General features: G+C 36.0%; 1 pseudogene; it reads right to left on the bottom strand.

Moving 5' to 3' along the window:
* Positions 1–1208: 1208 nt before the first annotated feature.
* LOC101429919 (abl interactor 1 pseudogene) lies at positions 1209–2322 on the bottom strand (annotated as a pseudogene).
* Positions 2323–5712: the final 3390 nt, after the last annotated feature.

Here is a 5712-nt window from a genome sequence, read left to right as displayed (position 1 = left end):
GGTTATGTATTCTGAATTAAAATTAAGATATACATGTATATATATGTATGTTTGTACATATAGATATGCACACACCCATATACACATGGGATGTTTCTATGCAACACAGTAGTGAGAAATATATTTATAAATTATATACAATTCAAAATTAGTCTTTAGTTTCAAGGCAACCTTAATTAAAATTTAGGAATCATTTTGGCAGAAATTAAGAAAGTGATTCTACAATGTAGATGAAAAACCTAAGAACTAAGGTAGTCAGAAAAAAATGAGAAAAAAGAATAAAGTTAAGTGACACATATAATCTAATTTCATGTCTTGTCATCAAGCTATAATCAACAGAATGCAGCAATGTTAAAAGATAAATACCTAGATCAAGAGAACCAAATAGGAGTTCAAAAATTTTCACATACATTTTGTCAATTGATTTTTTCCTGCAATAAATACTGATAATAAATCAGTATCTTTTATTTTTTTTAAATCAGACCAGTGAAGGAAAGGACAAAGATCTTTGGTTCACTTATGTATTTATGAATGGAACATTTTTACGATTCAAATCCATTCATTAAAAAACTTGATAAAAATTTAACAGAACAGATCACCCTTTTTTTTTGCTTTGTTTCACATGGACACCTCAGAGACCCAATTGGTTTAGAGAGACAAGTATGTGTACTCCAGGTAAAATATTACACAAATTAGAAGCATCTTGGATTTTTAAAGTGTATTTCAATACATAAATTCCCATGCATTAAACAAAGAGTATAGTTTATGAATGAAAGAATCAAAACAAAAAATCTAACTAATACCAGTACCAGCATTTAAATTCTCTGATCGTAATTTTAGTCTGAGAGCATTAGTAATCATGCTGCACTGAAAAATGTAATGGGAAAATCTGAATCATGATTTATTAAATACTTGCACATCCTACTTTCCCAGAATATTAAGTTGTTAATATTCTGGTTACTAAGTTAACAATGAATAAGTAAATACATAAGCATAATTACTTCTGGACAATATCATATATAAATTGCTCTTTAGCAATACACAAACTGCCTCAGAGATTTGTGCTAATGTACAGACATTCAAAAATACCAATAAAATAGCATGTTATGAAAATATGTTCACATTTTAAAACATTATAGACAATTATGTTAGCCATAATAGCCCCACAGTATATCTGAGTAGTAATAATCTATTTTAAAAGAAAAAGTTTAATCAGTATAGTGCATGAGTGATTCAACATAGTTCAGACGAACAGACCGATCACTTGATTACAGATTCCTTTTTACTATTCTTCATCATTCTTTGTTATACACTCCACAAATGATAGCTCACCATCCTTGTCTTTTGCATAGTTATATATGGCAACAACTTTCTCAATATAATTATTAGGGACCCAGGCAGGATCCCCATCTGCTTTTAGATCATTATACTGAACTACTGCAGCCTCCTCATCTTCACAACCCACTGGAGGTGGCAGTGGCAGAGGTAGGAAATCATCAAACATGGGAATGTTGTCTGGTGGAGGTGGTGGAAGTGGAGTTGGACTATTAGCAAGTGGCCCAATAGTGGGTGGTGAAGGTGTAGGCACAACAATGGGAATGCCAATACTGATGCTTCCACTATTCTCTTGACTTCCATTTCCTCCACTATTGCCACTTTGTATCTTTGCGCTTTGATTTAAAGAAGCTGTCTTGATGGACTATGCTTATTTCCAAGCCTAGAACGACTCATCAGGTAGTCATTAGTAACTTCTAGGGGTTAACAGGTTCCAGGGTTTTGTAAGGAATATTCCATCCTGGCCTGACATGGCCGGGCTTGGTGATTTCTGAGTATTTGTTCTGAACAGTGCGCCAGTTCTTGCAGTCTGGTTATTTACATGCTTGACACCATGGCCCACATCATCCAAAGCTGTACAGTCAAAGGCTTCCAAATTTACCTCACATGGTGCTCCATATTTGAAGGTGCTCTTATTTTGCTAGTTCTTGATGCATTTTTATTTGTTGTCAAAATATCAGTCTCTCTGAGCCACTTTCTCTTTATGAATGCCCATTGTCTGTGAAATATAATTGATGGAAAACTCCATTCTCTGAAGCTGAGATGCCTGGATATCCAGCAGTTGGAGCACATTGTTGGTCAGTGCATTTATTTGACAAGTAACACTAGGTGGGGACTGGGTTTGGTCTCTTCTATAGCTTTTCCCTTGTCTATAGCTGGTACATAGTACTCACAATAGTCAGCCATCCACACCAGATCCTGGTAACTCTCTATCAGCACTCTCTTGCCAGATGGAATCCTCTCTGGTAACATCTGTGGCTCTGCCATTGTCCACCCTCTGCAGAGCTTCTTCTAGGTTAAAGACAGTGGGTGGGAGCAGATGTGGCACAAGCAGTTGAGCACCTGCCTCCCACACTGGAGGTCTAGGATTGTTCTAGTGCCTCCTGAAAAAAAAAGAAAAAAGAAAAGAAAACAAGCAAAACAAATGAAAACCATTGCAAAGAAGCTACTGCTCAACCACTGAGCCACATCAGCTTCCCACATATGAGGTCCCAGGCTCAACTCCTACCCTCATATCTCATAAAACATAAAAGACAGGGGCATTGTTCATTCTCCAATCTTGAGGATTTGAGGATGATGATACATACTCTGTTTTTAATTGATCCCATGGAATAGACAGATGGAATTATCTTGTTGCAAAAACTCTCTGTTCCTTTAAATAGGCTTTTTATTATTTTACTATACCCTTCTTATCAGTCCAGCAATGGAGGAACTTGTAACATTGATGTAAGGCAGTGGCCATGAGAGGTTCTGAAGGGAGTGAGAGGGAAGAATAGGTGTAATATGGGGGCATTTTTGAAACATTGGAAAAGTCCTGAATGACATTGCAATAACGGATACAGGTCATTATATATTTTGTCATAAACTGCAAAATTGTGTGGGACAGAGTATAAATTATCATGCAAACTATAGTCCATGGTTAGTAGCAAGGTTTTGATACGTGCTCATCGATTTTAACAAATATACCACACTAATTAAGAATGTTAATGTGGGAAGGTATGGGAGAGGGATGGGTAGAGCATATGGGAATCCCTTATAATTTTTATGCAACATTTACATAATCCAAAACTTCTTTAAAAATTAAAAAAAACAACAACAACAGTGGCAACACTGTAGGCACAACCCAAAGCCTCTAGCCTGAATATGAACTGTCTTCCCAAAAACTCTCTGTTTTGTGGAACAGTGTTACCTCTTCTTACTCCTTGATCTCCCTCTTCAATTGAGTTTTGATAAAGATTCCAAGGAATATTCATGGAGTAATATGGTCTTTAAAAAAACATGTTGTAGATATTGAAGCCTTTGCCAAAACTGGAGACATTATCTCATCCTTGGCAACACAGAGAAAGCTTCTCTGAAAATAGAACTTAGACATTAATATGAAACCTAATATTACAAAACCCATAAGATAATAATAGGACATCATCTGTATGACCATTAATTCCTCCTGTTTTATAGATAAAATGCAAAATATATGACCATAGGAGAAAACAGGATCCATTTTCATTTATCATATTAAATCTGCTTTGTGAATGACACTACTGAGGGAAAGAACAAATAAGTCACAAAATTGGAGAAAATCTTTGACAAAGAATGTGTATCATTAATACAAAAATAACTATCTAAACCAAATAATATAAAGATTAAAGAAAAAGAAAAAAAATCTAAGTTCACAGAACTTAACAGGCGCTTTACCAAAGAAAATACACATATGGTTTATAAGCCCACAAAAAAAGACGCTAAATGTTATTTTTAATTAGAGAAATAAAGTTTAAAACCACAATGTGATCTCCCACAAATATTAAAATGACTCAAATAAAGATGCATAATAATAACTGATACTATAAAGTACTTGCAAGAATACAGGGTAATTCAAGTTCTTAACCGTGGGGGATAGGATTGCAAACTGATAAAGTCAGTTTAGAAAACCATCAAATTAATTTAAATAGTAAATCCATATATTGTTTTATACCAAGTCCTCCACATTTTTTTACCATGACATAATATATCTTTATATATTCTATGACCCAAACTATAAATTAATTTTAAGATTTTATCATTTGCATTTTAGATATTGTAAGTAAAAAGTGAATTTACATAACAAAAAACATACATTTGCAATTACCCATATGGTTACATTTACTGGAGGTTTTTCTTTATGCTGCTTTTAACCTCTGTCTAGTTTCCTTTCCCTTTAGTCTAAAAACTCCCTTCAGCATTGTTTGTAGAACAAGTCTAGATGTGACAAATTCTCTCAGTTTTTGTTTATCTGGAAATGTCTTAATATCACCATAATTTTTAAATGATAGCCTTGGTGGATATAAAATACTTGATTGGGATTGTTTTCTTTCAGCAATTTAAATATTTTGACCCACTGCCCTTTTGCCCCCATGGTTTCTGATGAGAAACTGCACTAAAACTTTTTGGCCATTTGACTTGTTTCCTACACTGATTTAAGCTGTTCACAATTCCCTTCTGTCTACAGGGCAAGTTCTGGGAAAGCAATTCTGGAAAGGCATTTATTACTTTGATGTTTCATGCTGCCACCCCCATTCATTGATATATACAATTACCCCAATATGCAGATAGAGATTACTCTTCTCCTGAGGGTATAGGGCCAAGTACCTACCATGAGTTTGCAAACTGGCTTCTTACTGTACCAGACACAGGCTGAAAAGGGACCAGCAAGCATGTCACATATTTCTCCTACTGATTTTAAAGTAGTGTTTTCTCGATTCTGCTCTTACCCAGTTATCACAATTGGGTAAGCTGTTTTACAGAATTTTAAGGAAGATGGCTCTGTGAGTAGTTGCTAGTGGTTCACAGATTACATGGGCAAATGACACACAGGGACATCTTATGCTGCCCTCTTAGTATGTCCAGAAATGCACCTGCCCAGAGATTTTTGAAGGAATAGAAAAATATATGGATTGCTAAGAATTTAGATTTCCAAAAGCAATCAAATGAGCAACTATTTAGTCAATATATTAAATGATAATGCTAAGTATTTATGAAAGAAATTTTTCTGTGATTTTTATGTTGAGAAGTGTTTTGGGCTACTAATGTAAAAATCATGAAAGTCAGGGGTCCTAGATCTCCAGTTGGACCTTCAAGTGATCCTTATCTGTCAATTTAGTCCACTCACAATCTTTAGTAATTAGATCAACTACTTAAGTTGTATATAAAGAACAATTTAATACTCCTTATTTGGGAAGCGGACTTGGCCCAGTGGTAGGGCGTCCGTCTACCACATGGGAGGTCCGTGGTTCAAACCCCCGGCCTCCTTGACCCGTGTGGAGCTGGCCCATGAGCAGTGCTGATGTGTACAAGGAGTGCCCTGCCACGCAGGGGTGTCCCCACGTAGGGGAGCCCCAAGCACAAGGAGTGCGCCCCATAAGGAGAGCCGCCCAGCACGAAAGAAAGTGCAGCCTGCCTAAGAATGGCACCACACACACGGAGAGCTGGCACAACAATATGACACAACAACAACAAAAAAAGAAACAGATTCCTGTGCCACTGACAAAAACAGAAGTGGACAAAGACGAGGACTTAACAAATAGACACAGAAAACAGACAACCGGGGTGGGGAGGGAGATAAATAAATGAATCTTAAAAAAAAATACTCCTTAATTATTCCTACTTGATGCTGGCTCTAGGGAG

This window comes from Dasypus novemcinctus, chromosome 10, assembly GCF_030445035.2.
Source record: "Dasypus novemcinctus isolate mDasNov1 chromosome 10, mDasNov1.1.hap2, whole genome shotgun sequence".
NCBI lineage: Eukaryota > Metazoa > Chordata > Mammalia > Cingulata > Dasypodidae > Dasypus > Dasypus novemcinctus.
This window is presented reverse-complemented; position numbering and strand designations above follow the sequence as displayed.